Source organism: Mytilus trossulus, chromosome 11 (assembly GCF_036588685.1).
Source record: "Mytilus trossulus isolate FHL-02 chromosome 11, PNRI_Mtr1.1.1.hap1, whole genome shotgun sequence".
NCBI classification, from domain to species: Eukaryota; Metazoa; Mollusca; class Bivalvia; order Mytilida; family Mytilidae; genus Mytilus; species Mytilus trossulus.
In genome coordinates, this window is record NC_086383.1 from 60968539 (window position 1) to 60986461 (window position 17923).

Consider the following 17923-nt stretch of genomic DNA (forward strand, 5'->3'; position numbering starts at 1 on the left):
GTACAATACCAATTTAAACCCTGAACAATCTTAATGATATTTGCAGTCTTGCATGCAATAATCACAATCTTTACAATTTAGGGCGCCAGACGTGCATTTGGTTTTAATTTTCAATATCATCTTTCTTGTATTTTTTACTGGAAATTGTTTGAAATCCTGCGGTTAACAGAAAAGAACTATTTTCATATGTTTAATTTAAACTAACATTATTGTAAAACGTGACAATTTTTTTTTTATCAACATTCAATTTTTTAAAGTAACACATCTTTCTCTCTATGTAATTGCGTTTACTTATCTCAGTTGATGCATGTGTATGTTACAATCCTACATGTGCAATTTTGCATATACCATCATAATAAATGAATTGACCTTTGGGCACATATATTTTGTTGGTTTTTTTCATTTGAATTGTTTCTTATTTTGTCAGGTCGGGGCCTTTGATAGTCGACCTTACGGTTTTGATAATTGTGACCTATCAATTGTTTGAATCCTCATCATTTGAATTCTGTTTGATATTAATCTCATTTGCCATCAAACACCATTTCCCTATCTTATTAGAATCATTGTGATTCTAAAGATAAAATGATTCAGCAGTATTTGAAAGAAAAGATTTAAATCGGTTCTTCATAAGAACAGTAGAGAGAACATTTTGCAATTTACTGCGTATAAATTCGTCTTTTGGATCATGCATTCATAACAGGGGACGTGAGTCTCGATATCTGTAGATGCAAAATACTGCGCGAGAAGGATAAATATAAAACATTTGAACATAAATGGATTCTATAAAACTTTAAGAAAGCAGAGAAAACTAGAAACCAAAACAAAAAACACGTACCCTTAAGTTCAGTTTCAGTTTTGCTTTTTGTGCTCAGTTTATCAATAACATTAGCTGCTTCAATGATCGTTTTAGCATACAGGTACATAGACACCGGATTAGGCGCTACTAATTTTTCTCCGTTGAACCCATCTGTCAACTGATTTTTAATTTTTTTTGATATACTGAAAGATAAAAAAATATATATGTTTATAGACTCTGTATGAAATACAAATGTATTGTAAAGTCATATCTCTCCATTCATCAGTTTTCTCTTTATATAGTGATCATCGTTTAGGCACATGTTTGTTTTACCCCCAGGAAAAGATTGACTGTACTGTGTTTGGCACAATCCTAATGAATTTTCGGTTTTAAATGCTCATCAACTTTGTTGCAATCGTTTTGTCCTTTAAACTCTTTTGCTTCTAGTGTAAACAAACCAAGCTTTTTTCTTGTTTTATGTGTTATTGTAGATATTTTTGTAATTATACGAGTTTTGTCGTTTATTTTAAGATAATTATTGGCTATTTCACATATTTGTGTTCATCTGTTTTACTACATATTTTTGTCACATTTTCGAAATCATCTGGTTTCATCCATTTGAATGCCTTAAAAAATATCCCTCATGAACCCCAATTTTTCTTTTTATAAATCTTACATGTATAATTATTAGCCATTTGTACAAATCTTAAAAAATCAAATTTATATTTTAATAGAATTGGGGAACTTTTACTTTTCATTGATAAAGTATGAAAAAATAAGAGAAAACATTTTCCGCCAAAATGTCAATATCTGGAAAACAAGCACATTGACCTATATATTTTTCTTTTTGCTGTTTTGCTTCCTTAACTATCCCCCTATCAATATATACTAGTTTTATGGAAAGCTATCTTTTTTTAAACTGAGTAGCAAACTTCCTTAAATATAAACTGTTAATAGAAGATAAACATGCACTGCAAAGCTACCAGTGAAATCAGAACAATTAAATTGCAAACTTTGAAAATAGGAGGTAAGAACTGCATGAGAAATTAACTATAATGGAAAATTGTAAACTGATCATTTACGGATATTTGTGAAGAAGGGTCGGACCTTTATCGGGACACCGGGATCGGGTGTTGTTTAGCTCGGGATTTCGGGATTGATCCGTTCGGGATCCGGGAATTCTTTTTACGAATTTCGAGATGTCGAGATTTAAATTTCTTCAAATTCATACTTCGTGATTTCAGGTTTTTAAGCCCGGAATTTCGGGATCAGGATCCGCACCCTCCCTGTGAATATTACGTTGCCAAATGGATCAAATGATTAATTTTTTAAAGTATTAAACCTCCAGGATCTAATAACCTCCTAAAAGTTATGTTGTTGAGAGTTCAAATGATACCTAACAATATAAAATGCGTTGTGCTAACTCGGTTCAGATGAAAACAACATATTGAATACGTTGTGCTAGAAACATTTGATATCAATAATCAGTGTGTTATCCATATTTAAATTATTGTGTAAATGGTCTAGTATCAATCTAATTATAAAATACTGTGTACTACTGGAAATTAATTAAAATGTCTTCAAACTTAAGCCTAAGAAAACCCGAACAACACGAACAACACCAAAACCTAGGGGAAACTCAGACGCTCCTGGCTGGTTAGCAGATCCTGCTCCACATGTGCCATTACTCGTGCTGCACATGTTTGTACACATTTGATGATATTTCTCTTTCAATATTTCAATTGCGAGTAAAAGACGATGTGCAAGTTTATTGTTGAAGTTGGCCTTATAAAATAATTCAAAATCCTGTCTATAAACTTGTATCGATATACAAATGTAAATGTTGTCAGATAAATTCATAAAATTGACGAGTTATCCAATGGTTACCTTTTTGATGCTTCAATCTTAAATTCTTCTTGTTTAATGTAGCGGTCAATCTTTTCCACCAATTGAACGGCTACATTCTTGGATTCCTGAAATTTATCAGCACTAGTGAACAAATTTCCGTGAGCACAATTAAAATATAACAATAGCACAAAAGAAAAACGCGATTTTTCTAACAACATCGTAGCAGGTAAATCCTCAAAGTTAATCAAATCTACGTGTGTTTATCGTATGTCATTACTGATTGATGTAAACATTACTTTTCATGGTACACAAAATAAAGTCTTCCTGAATGTTTGATGAGTCACATACATGTTATTCATGTTACAGTAAACAGACTTATTTTTGCGAGCGATTTATTTCCGCGACTTTCGGGAGAAGAAAAAAAGGGGAATACAAATCGTCGCGAATATGTAAATCTTTGATTATTCCTTATTAAACTACATCAAGTCAATCAGAAAATCGCGAAATTAAATAGCCGCGAAATGGTCTAGGAAGGGTAAAACGCGAAATACAGTATTCGTTTACGGTATATCCGTCAGACTTGGTTTGTTCCGTGAAGTTCCAATTTTCTAATTTGATAAACACTCTGATTCCAATGTTGTGTTTTGACAGTGTGGTTTGATTAGCTAAATGTTTACATACGATTTTTTTATTATCAAATATTTTGATGTTGAGCATGCGCATCAATGAAGAGAGATGCATTTTTTATTGAAAGTCGTTATAAATGCGAAATACGACTCCAAATGATTTTTTTTTAAATATGGTATAAAACATTTAGATACATAAAGAATACGTTTATGAAACGTGATTACCCTTTAATTATTTATAATTTTTTGGTTGTTGTATATTTTATCAATTGAATTCGCAACGCCTGTGATAGTTTTAGGATACAGGTACATCGAAATGGGATTGAGTGGTATAATGTACTTGTTGTGTTTAGTTCAATTGTACTGGTAACTGATTTTTTGGCATTCTGACAGTTAAACATAGTAAACTTCATGCTATTTTTTCACAACAAAACAAATTAGTATTCGTAGATTCATATCAGATTGTATCTCGATTTCGAAATTGAAAAAAAGTAAAATCACAAAAATATGCAAACTGAACTCTGAGGAAAATTAAAAACGGAAAGTCCCATATCAAATGGAAAAATCTAAAGATAAACCACATCACACGAATTGACAGCAACTGTCATATCCCTGACTTTTGATAATTTTAAGGAAAAGTATTCATCAAGTATGCCTTTGTCACAACAAACGAACGACAACAAAGGTAATATAATACATAAAAGGAAAAAACAAGCACAATAAAGGTGATCACATCAACCGCCACAATTAAAATTAGATCATGAAGGGAAAAGTTGATATATATACTAACTAAGTAAAAAAACGTTAATCATGTAAGTTTCACTTTTCCAACTGACAAACGTTACAACACAAGTTTACTTAATCGTACAATTGTTTTTGCACATACGCAATTAACTTGAACTGAGATTAATTTAATGATCCTAAATGAATAAGAACGAATCTTGCTATTCCATAATGTGATCAGCGTTGTTTTGATGATTTATTTTCAGAAATCAAACCAAAGTACCTGCATATAAAAAAGTCAGTTAACAAATGTCAAGTTCTTAAAAGCCATTAAAAAACTAATTTTTTTTTAACTCATATCGTCACAATAGTACCTGTTGGCCTTTACGGAACACAAAATGTAGCTTCTGTGTATTCCCGCGCTCTCATAAAACACAATTAATTGTCAAACTCTATAATAACGATCTCACAAAGTTGCATAAATCGCATTGATATTAACAGAAAACTAGCAACAATTTTAGATTTTACAGAAGTCGGACATGACCATTTTGATTTTAACATCATAAGAAATGTCCAAACTAAAAGAGACGTTCAAACTAGCATGCAATTCTATGAAAATACTAGGTACAATCTGTCTGTTTTACCACATTTCAACATGTATCGAATATTCATTTTTATAAGGATGAATTATAATTTTCGTCATACTAAATACTTTAAACTTTACAGTATGCTTTAGAGAAATATAAATATGATTTCGTATGAAAAAGACGAAAGAAAACAAAGGTTTATTCCAACTCTTGAATCGACCAAAAGCTTACAATGATAGAAAAAAGAAAGAAATTTGGTATCTATACAAAACACAAAATTAGTAGATGAACAGCAAAAATCACAACAAAGCAAAACAAAACATCGAATGCATTAATGTTTTTCATATCAAAGTCATATCGATAATGTCTGTTGTACTAAAACATTATCATTGGTTCAAAATTTAGCTTTAAGGTTTGCATTAATACAAATATATTAGCAATAATACAATAGTTCATGCCTCATTATAGCCAGCTTAAATCGGTGATAAAGTGTATCATAACACAAAAGTTAAAGTGTGTATTGCTTTATCTACAAGCAATGTTATTATCTTATATCGAAATTATGTATGATGTAAAACCTAAAGCACAAGTAATTTGAACATATATTTGGTAAACACATGTAACGATCCAACAAACATTTAATATAGAGATTAAGTTATCAAATATCTGAACAGACTTTTCATATCTATCATGTATATTACTCCAGGATAAAAAGTTATTTAATTCAGTTGTAATTTCAGGAACACATGATATAAAATGCATACTCATCTTTAATAAAATGGTGAGTATGATGTTGATATTTATATAAATTTCTCCTAATTCTATGGAAATCATTGAATAAAAAAAAATCAACGTGTGGTTGCAAGTGATCTCAAAAGATCATTGGATGAATTTAAGGGTCATAACCTTTTTAGCTTACTGAATAAATAAAAATATGCTTACAGGTGTTAATGAAATTGACAACTTCGTGGAATGTGACAGGCACTCGAAGGGGATTTTCACTTAAGAAAAACATAAAATTTATTTTTTAATTATTAGAGAAACAGATTATTACATAGTTACTCGAGGAATATCGGATTTATCCAATCTCGATAGTTAAATTATAAAAATTCAAAGTCCTAACCGAGGCTCGGACTTTGAAATTGATAATTTAACTATCTCGATTGGATAAATGCGATAATCCACTGGTATCAATGTAAGAATCTATATATATGTTATGAATCAATAAATCTAAAATATGAATTATTCCTTGGAAAAACATTGCAATCAATGTTTCTTTATTTCTGTCATTTTAAAGCATAGGTTGCATGATTTCAATATTCTAAATCAAACATAAAATTGAGAATGTAAATTGGGAATGTATCAAAGAGACAACAACAGGTCATTAATGTAGCGAGAAATTCCCGCACCCGGAAGCGTCCTATAGCTGGCCCCTTAACAAGTATATACTAGTTCAATGATAATGAACGCCATACTAATTTTCAAATTGTGAACAAGACACTAAAATTAAAATAATACAAAACTAACAAAGGCCAGAGGCTTCTGACTTGGGACAGGCGCAAAAATGTTAAACATCTCAACCCTCCCCTATACCTCTAGCCAATGTATTTTCCTTCTATGTCCTAGACTTCTATACACAAAAAAAAGATTGGTTAACAATGCTTATATTCTGACGTCGTTGTATTTTTCAAGTTGGACTTTATGATCATATTGATGGTTTTATGAACAATAATTGCTACTATAATAATAAAAAAATAAACGATTGTTCTATTGACACAAAAAAGTATTTCCGATCCACATAAACAAGGATCGAGTTTATATGTTGTAGTTAGTTTGCAATAGTACCTTTGTTTTTCGTTAGGATGTCAAGGTGTCAACATATTTGTTCCGCCTAACAGAAGTTCCACTGGAAACTTTGTTATAAACAATGTCATAATACCTATTCCTGTTGGAACAATTATTCTATACTATTTATTCCGTTATGAACATACAAATGTATACTGTAATATTTATTCCTGTGGAAATAATATTCCAGAATATTTCTTCCTTTTGTTAGGTGGAACAAATATACGTTGACAACTCCATCGGTTATTATATGTAGTATGGGGTCAAATACCTAATACCTATTCCTGTTGGAACAATTATTCTATACCATTTATTCCGTTATGAACATATACTGTAATATTTATTCCTGTGGAAATAATATTATAGAATATTTCTTCCTTTTGGAACTTATATTATGAAGGAACTTCTATTCCGTGACAAAGCGATGTCATCATATTTTATTACGGTTTTAGGGACGAAATATTACATCTCATCAAATGTTAAATCCTTTCATGAAACGTTAAAATGTGTCCGAATACTCGAGTATTAAATTGCAGGTCTTTTGACATTTCAGTGAGTACGTAATTATCGTCATCAAAGAATATAAATATATTTCAAATCAGAATTATTAAGACTAGAAAATTCAATGAGTGTTGAGTACATTGCGTTTGCTTTGTTGCTTTGACTATATATTATGAGGTCCTGGATACAGGTTATTATAGGCAGACGCCTTGTGCCCTTGACAAGAAACATGCGTTAGTTTTACCAACATTTGATAGGTATTACGGATGGTGCAATACTGACTTCTATCACCTTATCCGTAGCTAGTCATTTGGTATAGTCATATTCCGCTTGATACATCTGTAAATTTTCAGTTAACTTATTATTCAATATTCAAAACTGGTACAGCCAGGGTTATTCCAAAGTTATTTTGAACTATATAGTACAAATGACTCTCAATTTACTAGTCAAATATAACCTCATTTAAGCACTATACAACCTGTGGGTATTTGCCAAATGTTGCTGTATATTAAATGTAGGCACACAGTTGCTTTGTTATTTATGCACATGGTTGTCTCCTGAATTTTGAGTTCACATTTGTGTAGATTTAAAAGGGCACTCACAAAGATAATGTTCTAAAATAGTTATCAAAGGTACAAGAATTATAAAGTAAAACGCCAGACGCGTGTTTTGTCTACATAAGACTCATCAGTGACGCTTGTATCTAAATAGTTATAAAACCAAACAAGTACAAAGTTGAAGAGCATTGAAGAACTAAAAGCTATACGACATATATTTCTTTGTACTGCGATCTACTAGGTAAATTTTCGTTTCCACACATGTGCAAAAGTATAACACTATTTGCATTATCGGTTCAGATCGTATCATTTATCACAGCCTTAGATCAATTTTGATCTATTATCATTACATTGTGTCCGTCTCTCATGCAATGAATAATCTAAGTAAAATAAAGTTTGCTCAATATATCAACATTTTTATAAACAAACAATTGAAAAGTAAAATAAGATCATTATAATGAACAAAATTCAGCACTAATTAAGAAAAAAAAATGATTATGTAGCGCTGAAATGGCTATAATTATTCGTTTGAATTATATATTTAGTTGTTATCATCGTTTTCAAAATAGACATGTTAAAGTTATGACATTACCTCGATTTTTTTGTGATATTTAACAACTAATCAATTGAATTAATGGCGAATTGAATCCTTTATGGGCCTCTTTTCAAGAATAAAGTAGTTGCTTCACCGTCTTATTACCACCAGACCACCATCATTTAATGATTAATGTGTTGTCCTAATAAAAAGCTGTTAATTGTTTAAGACTAAACAATTCTCTGGTAAATACGTCATTAATGTCATCAACATTATCAAATAGGATAATTATTTTACATCAGAATAAAAAAATAGTAGAAAAAGTTAATACATTGTGTATACAATAGGTTTTCAGTGTTGCTAATATGATAACTTAACACCTCCTGAATGAAGAGTTACAGCTTTGTCTGGAAAACATAATCTTATTCCGTTTCTGTCTTTTACTTTGTTGCCTGCTATAAACCTCCTACTTTTCTGTCAGCAATTTAATTTCATTAGTTATGACAAATGAAAAAAAGAAAGATTTTTTCGTATAAAATTCTTGTCATTCTTTAATAGATTTGGGAAAAAAATTAAAATGTTTAATGAATGGAAGATCCAGAACGGAAATTACCTCCCAATTTTGGTTGAATATATCTAAAAAAAAACGAGAACACTGTTGCAGAGTACATTATGGGAAACTATCATTAACTAGCTTGAAATAAATATGTATGAAATCGTTAACAAGCATAACACTGCCACTACCTAGCTTAAAGCATCTTCCGAACATTTGAAAGTCCCTACTATGTACTGCTTACCGACATTACACAAACAAATATTTAGATTCCGTTTCATCTCCGCTTCGAGTACGTGTTCTACTACTAATCAATCAGTGCTTCTAACTACCTCCCTTACTACTATCATAGAACTGGTTATTAACTTTTGTAATAAAGCTTATGAAAATAATGGTATTAATTATTTTTGGAGTGTTATGATTTTTCCACTCTGTACTCTACACTTTAACACAATCTTATAAAGAATTAGTTTTGTATTTGATTATAAAATGGTCTTTCGAAAAATATCATTGTAATTTTATTTGCTGTAACTCGTTAAAGCATTTGCTGTAACGAAAATGGAAAGCATGCTAGATACACTTACTTGTTAATTTTCCTTTTTTAGCCGGCGATGTTCCTTTTGCTCCAGCATGCGGTGTTTATGTATCGCAACTCGTTCGGTATTCACGTGTGTGTTCCGATGTAACAGATTTAACAAAGTTAACGTAATCAATGCATCACGGGCAAATTATTGTGTCAGGAATTTCGATACAATAAATTACTGTAATTCTGTCATAGATACAAATATTTGATTAGTTAATTTGGCTGTATTAAACATAGAATTTCGCATCCTCAATTTTACGATAATATTGTGCTTGAAGCGAGAAAATTACTATATGATCCGTGTAATCTCATCAAACCTTTAAACACACTTATAAGTAAGAGTTTTCGTACCAATATTGTAGTTAGATCTCTAAATATAGTTTACATTGGCACTAACATCTATTTTGTCATTAGCAAATCAAAACAATTAAATTGTATCTTCTTTTGAGGCGGGATGTATAAAGACACAAACACGTTAATCTGTATACCTATAGAAGTCGCTCCTCACTATCCTACTACCTGTCGCTACATTTATGTTTGACACAAGATCATGTTTTTTTACACAAGTCATGTTTGACTGTTTATGACGTTAAATTACTAAATCCCTGGGATGTTTTTTTTTTTGTGGTTTTAGTCTCTGATGCATGATTTTTCATTATTCTAAAATATTATTTTTTTGGGCTTTTAACAATGTTTAACTAGCTGTCAGTAACTGCGAGTACTCTCAAATCGTCTTTTTCTTGTTAATTCGACCTTTTGTTAGTGTTTATAATGATTTTTTGTTAGTTCATATTCATGTGGATCTTGTCTATATAGCAGCTTTAATTATTTAAAATATCTTCTTATTTTCACTTCTTCGTACTACTTTTGTATTAACTTCAAGATTATTTTCCTTAAATCTGTATAGGGAAGTTTTCACTAGCTCTGATTGTATAGTGTTATTGTAGATATTCACCTCAGTTTGTTTCTAGTGTTAAATTATGTATTTATATGACAGAACTTTCTTGTTATTAATAATTATTGGAAGAATTTTATACACATAAGTAGTATACCTAAAACAACTAAGTTATTTTTCGTTTTAAACTGTATATATTATTAAAACAGGTTTTTTTTCAAAAGTGATTTCTTTCGAAGGGTTTCTATTTCGAAGTGATGTCTTGCCATGGCTTTCTTTGGACTGTTTTTTTCTGCTTTTTTTTTTTTTAGCTTTTTGGACTTGGATGTTTGTCCCAAAGAATCTATTAACTGTGCATTTGCAATCAGATATCGAAGACCAAATTTATTCGTTCATAGTGTGTTAATTTACGTTTTTTTTATTGAGTTAAGCCTGCCAATTGATATTTTACAGTGTGTTTTTCTATGTTGTGATTTTATGGTATTGTTTCAGAATAAGGGAGAAGGTTATGGTTCCTTTAAAACGTTTAATCCCGCTGCAAATGTTTACACCTGTCCTAAGTCAGGAATCTGATGTACAGTAGTTGTCGTTTGTTTATGTTTTTATACCTGTTTCTCGTTTTTTATATAGATTAGACCGTTGATTTTCCCGTTTGAATGGTTTGTCACTTGTAATTTTGGAAACCTTTATAGCTTATTATTCGGTGTAAACCAAGGCTCCGTGTTGAAGGCCGTACATTGACCTATAATGATATACTTTTATAAATTGTTATTTGAATGGAGAGTTGTCTCAATTGCACTCACACCACATCTTCCTATATCTATGAAAGTTAACTGGTATTTGAAATCCTTAATCTAGTGATACATGTTATCATTAGAATTCCTTAATCTAGTGATACATGTTATCATTAGATTTCCTTAATCTAGTGATACATGTTATCATTAGATTGTATAATCTAGTGAATGAAACTTAAGAACTATAAGGCTTCACGATAAAAGCATATCTTAAACAATCCTCTGAACAGTCAGGGGCATTACTTAAACAAGTAACAATTAAAATTACCTATACAAGTAATGTTGAAAACGAGGCTAATTTAAATATAACTCATATAAGTTATTTTTCTGAATATTATTTTTATAGGTGTCCAGGAATACAGATTTTACTAGCTTTAAATAATTTTCACAGTTATCTGGTTATTTTTGCCTTGATATATAAAAACTAATTCTTCAGAAACACTAATTAACTTCCCGACGCACTTATCTTTCATACCGACGCTTCTTGGTCAAAGATTGGTCTCTTGGGACTATTAAATTATCATTTTCCTCTAAAATCTTGAAGGTAGACTGATATAGATAGATAGATACTTGTGAATTAATTAAGACCTGAAGTTATTTATAATGTGTAACCTAAATCAAGTACATATGTGCCTTATATACGTGTAATTGCTACTTTTTTCAAAAAATTTTAAAATAACTTATTCAAGTAATATTGTTGTCATTATTTTCAAAGTAACCCTTTATCTCTATACTCATGATACTCCTCTCCAATCTGATAAATTCTTTATTTTATGATATAAAATGTTGTTTAAAATCATGAAAACTACATTTAGTCTATGTTTCTATTGATTAAAATAACTCTATTAAGTAATTTTATTATTTTCAAAATAAAAAAATACTTATATAAGTAATTAAAAAAAATAACTTGTTTAAGTAACGCCCCTGACTGGCTGAATCAACAAATCTAAAATAGAAAAAAAAAATTGAAATGAAACGTGTCCAGCATTATCAATGAAATAGAAGTTTAACCATCTGTTGTTGTAAATATATGGAACATTTGACTAAAAAAACTGTATTTGAATATATACTTTATTTTTAGATATTCAATGTTATTCATTGAATGTACATGTATCTATAACTGTACTACATGTTCCTCAAAAGTGATGATATAGTAGAAGCAGGAAATCATGAGGCAACAATTCATTATTGTAGGTAGTTATGGATTTCTTATTATATCTCTCTTCAGTCCGCAACAGCTTTTGTCCTCACAATGTGCGTAGATACAGTCACAATCACAGCTTTGTTTACAGCTCAGACATGTGTCTGTTTCGTCGTCGTCGTCATCTATAAACAGAAATAAAGTCATTGTTATTATCTTTTTTTTTATATAATCAAATGTATATCGGTTTTCATATAAAGTAATTTTATTAATTTTTTTTTTTTTTTTTTTGTCAGGTGACAATTTCTTAACTTTTCATATCTTTGTAATTTATTTAATATTCAAATATCTTTGTCTTTGGTTGTAGTTAGAATAATTGAAAATGTGATTGCGTATAGTGTAAGATCAATGTTATAGTGGTCTAAAATGTACCAGATAAATGAAGAAATATCTGCAAATATTGTTGTCAAAAAATGAATAAATAATTCCTTCAATTTTTAAAAATCATCACAAAGCCTGAGGAAGAACCGTACGGACCTCAAAATATTAAAAAACACAGAAAAAAGAAATAAAATGACACTTCAATCGTTCACTGTCGGAAAACATTCAAATTAGTTTAGAAAACGAGACAAAGTAAATATTATCATATTCACGGATAATGCGCCGCGTATAATTTAAATCCATGAAATTTTCATTTCTACTTTTTTCGAATATTTTGGTTTTGCCAGTTCTACTGTTACACAAATACTAAATGCTGTGAAAAAAAACAAAATGGAAAATCCATTATCAAATGGCAAAGTCAAATGCTCAACGACTTCAAACGAATGGGTAATAAATGTCATATTCCTGACTTATGTAGAAAGTGGTTGATGAATAAAGAAATGCAACAGTATAAACCACTTATTAAAAATTGATAAACCTCTCTAAGGTATAACAGTTGCATACAATTCCATTATATTGACAAAACTATGAGAACAAACCAAACAGACATAATAGATAAACCTGTCAAAAATAAGAGTACAATAGTAGTACATTGTGAAAAGATTCAAACGGAAATCTGTACCTTTGACGGATTGTATGATTCGATAATAAAATTGTTGATTTAATGACTCTTTACTTATTTTTTTTATTTTTAATTTTTTTTTTGACAATGTTGTTTTATTCAAATTATAACACACTGTTTGTTGGACCCCATATCTGACATGTTTACCTATTGTGTCCGTTTGTTTTGCTCATATTTGTACGTCAACACAATGGAATTACATACACCTGTCATACAATTAAGGGCAAACTATAATACCAGGTTTTATCCGACAACGATAATTCATACATAAGAAATGTGTTTGGAATATGACAATCGTTATCAACATGATCAATTCGTTTGATGTGTTTTAGTTTTTCAATTTTCCAACGAGTTCGGAAATTTTAGATTTTTCTTTTAAACTTATGAATACAAACATGATAAAATCTTGAATAAAAATTTAAAGAAGTAAAGTACTGGCTTACCGTCAGCAGAGACTGAATAGACATCAAATATTCCAACTATCAAGCAGATAAGGAGGGCTACATGTACAGTCTTCATTTTTATTAAAGTTATGTCGGAAATATATTTAAGAATTGTTTTATATATTTTTTGGTTCAACATCTGTTGCGCATCAATTACTTATGACTGATTTTATAAAATTCCATCAGTTAATATATATGTCACATGAAACAAAATAATTTAACTATTTGTGGAATAATGACTTAGCAGCAGCTTGCATTTAGATGTTCTACGGTGCAAAATGCTTGAGGGTATCATGTTTTGTTTGATTGTTTTTTGAATTAAACAAATTTGAATGTTAAATATAACAGTTATGAAATTATATAGCGACTATCGTCATCAACATGATGAATTACGTTATGAAACTATGTAAAATCTCCATAGCTGTATCTGATTGCGTTTGGAAAGTCTACATTGCTTCTAATCGTTAAGGACCATAAAATCATTGTCACTGAATTAAACTGTTTAACGAATTTTACGAATAAAGCTTTCAAAATAAATAAATATTGATTATAACTTTACCAAATAATACTCTGTTTTGTAATGTTATCTTGACCTTTACACCTATGGACTTGATTTAGAAAGCATATTTTCTTTCTGAATATGTTATTCGGTCCATGCTAAGAATTCCGTTTGTGTAATGGTTGTACGAGACAGACAAGGAGATAATTCTCGTTGTATGGTTATTGTATTTACATATACATATATATACTGTCTGATGAACCGCTGGAGATGCAGTGAAAGCGCTAACAGAAACAATGTTCGATTTATGATGTGATTTTTTGTGTTTTTTACTTTTAAATCATATATATACATATATACATAAGTTATAAAGATATATGTAGACACATCTTCGATATACTTTATCTCGTAACCTAAACATCAATTACAAAAATAATGTTGTAAACATATAGCTATTTGATGCAATGCATCGGTTAAATAAAGAGTTAAAAATCTGAAAGGTATCATGTAATTATTGTCGATTTGCATATTTAAGAAAGAATAAAAATACAGCATCACTCTAAAACACTCAAGTTGGAGCAATAAGATCTCCAACAAAAAGACATTATAATACATGTACGCCAGTTTACATCACATCTACATGTTTGGCCTCGAGTATTATAAAAGAGACACTTATTGTCTGAATTCGCATCTGGTGCAATAAGTATCGTTAATAGTATTATTTGTGATACCGTTAATTTTATAGGCTACAGAAAACATCTATAATTTTCAAAAATGTATACATGTATGCTTTTTGATGATGTTGTTTAATTAAGCAATCGAAAACGCAACGTTTATAATAATTTAAGGAATCAGGTACACCGAAACGTGAATGAACAGTACAATTTATTTGTTGCGGTCCGTTTATTTCATCATGTTCATTTATATAGTTATCAAAGGTACCAGAATTATAATTTAATACGCCAGACACGCGTTTCGTCTACATAAGACTCATCAGTGATGATCATATCAAAATATTTATAAGGCCAAACAAGTATAAAATTTAAGAGCATTAAGGATGGAAATTTCCCAAAAAAAGGTAAACTATGCCTGGGATAAGAACATACGTAGTTTTTATCGATTGATTTGTAAATTTAATTGTCGTTCTCAAAAGTTTTTAACTTAGTATTCGTAGAATCATATCAGTTTGTAAATGCTATATTTCCTCGATTTAGAACTTGCCATTGGTTTTTTATGTTGTTTTTAAACGTAATTGTTTGAAAGACAGGTAAATAGATAGCGACATATGTATTGTTCATCCAGAATACTTCCTGATGGTTTAATCTGTCAGTAATATAAACAATTGATATTTCCTTTACGTAGTTTTCTGTCACGACCTTTTTCACAACTTGGGTTTTTTGTAGTAGTCTCATAACTTCTATTGTACCCATTAAAAGAGGGACGAAAGATACCAAAGGGACAGTCAAACTCATAAATCTAAAACAAACTGACAACGCAATAAAAAAGACAAACCGAAAAACAATATTACACATGACACAACATAGAACTCTAAAGAGTAAACAACGAGAAACTAGGGGTGATATCAGGTGCTCCGGAAGGGTAAGCTGATCCTGCTACACATGCGGCACCCGTTCTGTTGCTTATGTGATTACAAATCCGGTAAATAGTCTAATTCGGTAGTATTTAGAACATAACTGTATTTAATTGAACATTATTAACCCACATCTGCTCATCCACATACATATTTCTTTATCTAATATTGATTTACCGTTAAAAGATGACTACCATAAATACCAAAATTCGTGTAAATATGAAAATCATAGAAAAGTGTAAACAGTCTAATAGCTTAACATAATCAATAGGCAAACCATCTAACTTGATTTATAACTTACTGAAACACAACATTAGATTAAAGATATTCCGGAAAATTACAATAATCATTTTCCTTATCTTTCTATTGATAAGAACTTTGATTCATAATAGATAATTGTAAAATTACGAAGATGTATATCTGCTCATAAAGTGCAGGCTCCTTTGGATGGGTTGAAGATGAAATCCAGTTTTAATCTTCATATGAAAAATTTAACTCTGATAGGTTCTCTTTTTGTTAATGCTGTTAGCATATTTTAAACTAGACGCGTTTTTGGCGTATTGAATTTTAAACCTGATGCTTTTTGTTATCTATTAATCATGCTTTTCTTTGTCTAATATGTTCTGCTTTTTATTTGTATTGTAGTCCTGTAATTTTTTGTTTTCATTTCAATGTTATATTTAACTGTGCCTTTAAAGTGCGAGGTTTGGCATGCCTTAAAACCAGGTTCAACCCACCACTTTTATTCCCCTTTAAAAGTGTTTTGTACCAAGTCAGGAAGATGGCCATTGTTAGAATATTGTTCGTTTCTGTTTTCTCTTATTTTTGAGATAAGACGTGGCACGGTACTTGTCTATCCCGTATTCATGTATTTGGTTTTGATGTTATATTTGTTATTCTCGTGGTGTATTGTCTGTTGCTTGGTCCGTTTCTGTGTGCTGTTGCGTTTCGGTGTTGTGTCGTTGTTCTCCTCTTATATTTAATGCGTTTCCCTCAGTTTTGGTTTGTTGCCCCGATTTTGTTTTTTGTCCATGGATTTATGAGTTTTGAACAGCGGTATACTACTGTTGCCTTTATTTCCCAAGTCAATATGAATTAGTTATCTATTTTTCATTTATATACATTATATACTATAAACCTCCGTCGTTTTCTCACCGTATAATTGTTTCGTAGTTGTGTACTATGTAAATTATGTGTATCTATGATAATACATGCTCATTTTCCCTATAATTGTATTATCTATATGTCCCTTGTGAAACCTTTATTGATAATTAATCATATGTTATCTTATCATATATTGATGAACACTACTCACCGGAGCTCCAGTGATTTTGAATTTGATGAGATTCGTGTTTCTCAACCTGAAGTCTTCTTTGTTGGATTTTGTGTACTGCTTTTTATCTTTTTGGGATGTTTTTAAGTTAGCATGATCCCAGTACAAGATGAATTGAATTTAATATGGAAAGAACTAATGTCGAATTATATCAAATAAAACCACTCTCCAAGAGAGGCCACGTGATGTTGAACTCAGCACGTACGACAATAAACAAATCCAATATGCATGTCAAACTAGTCAGCCAAAACATACGATTGAAATAAGGAACTGAACGTAATTATTTATGAACAAAACAATAAACGGAAATAAATATGATACATTTATACATAAACAAACGTCAACCGCTCCTAACGTGGACAGCAGAGGAACAGCTAATAATGAAAACAGTCTATCAGAATCAGTTGAAAAAGGCGTAACCGATCAACAAGATAAAAAGTCCTACTATAACTAACGAAATCACTTAAGATATACTATACATATTAAAAATTATCGCATTTATCGCATATACTTAACCCGTACTAGAGGCCAATATGAGACGGTATTTTATTAGTTCTAGTTCACCAACTGACCAAGTACACATTGTCACAGTGAGGTAGTGCCATGCTAGTTTACTATATGGCTGTCTGGTGATCTAAATTCATAACATGTACGAATTCTCAAATAGTTAAACAATGAACATTGTCCAAATTTCAATGCATTTCATAATTGACAAGTCACAAATACTTTTGCCTTACAGAACAATGTACAGCATGACTATACTGATTTGAGGTGATTTTTATGGTACTGATTCAGTTGATATGAATATATATGTATTTATGTATATACAATTTTTTCAGATACATTGAATCAACATCAATAATGACAAATTGAAATATGACTCATAGAACCTCACATCGGTTATGGTATTGTTTGGGTGCTTTTCGGAAAGGTGTTCTCCAATGTAAAAGTGTTGTTACTTCCTGAAGTATCTGTATTACTGCTTTCATGTGAAACAGCAACATATCAAC

At 30.4% G+C, this 17923-nt stretch overlaps 1 long non-coding RNA gene across 1 annotated transcript; it reads right to left on the bottom strand.

Moving 5' to 3' along the window:
- Nucleotides 1-12016: 12016 nt before the first annotated feature.
- On the bottom strand, nucleotides 12017-13577 carry LOC134690523 (uncharacterized). Its single transcript, XR_010101956.1, has 2 exons — nucleotides 13491-13577; nucleotides 12017-12169 (listed from the first exon to the last, which is right to left on the bottom strand). It is a non-coding gene; the product is annotated as an uncharacterized LOC134690523 (long non-coding RNA).
- Nucleotides 13578-17923: the final 4346 nt, after the last annotated feature.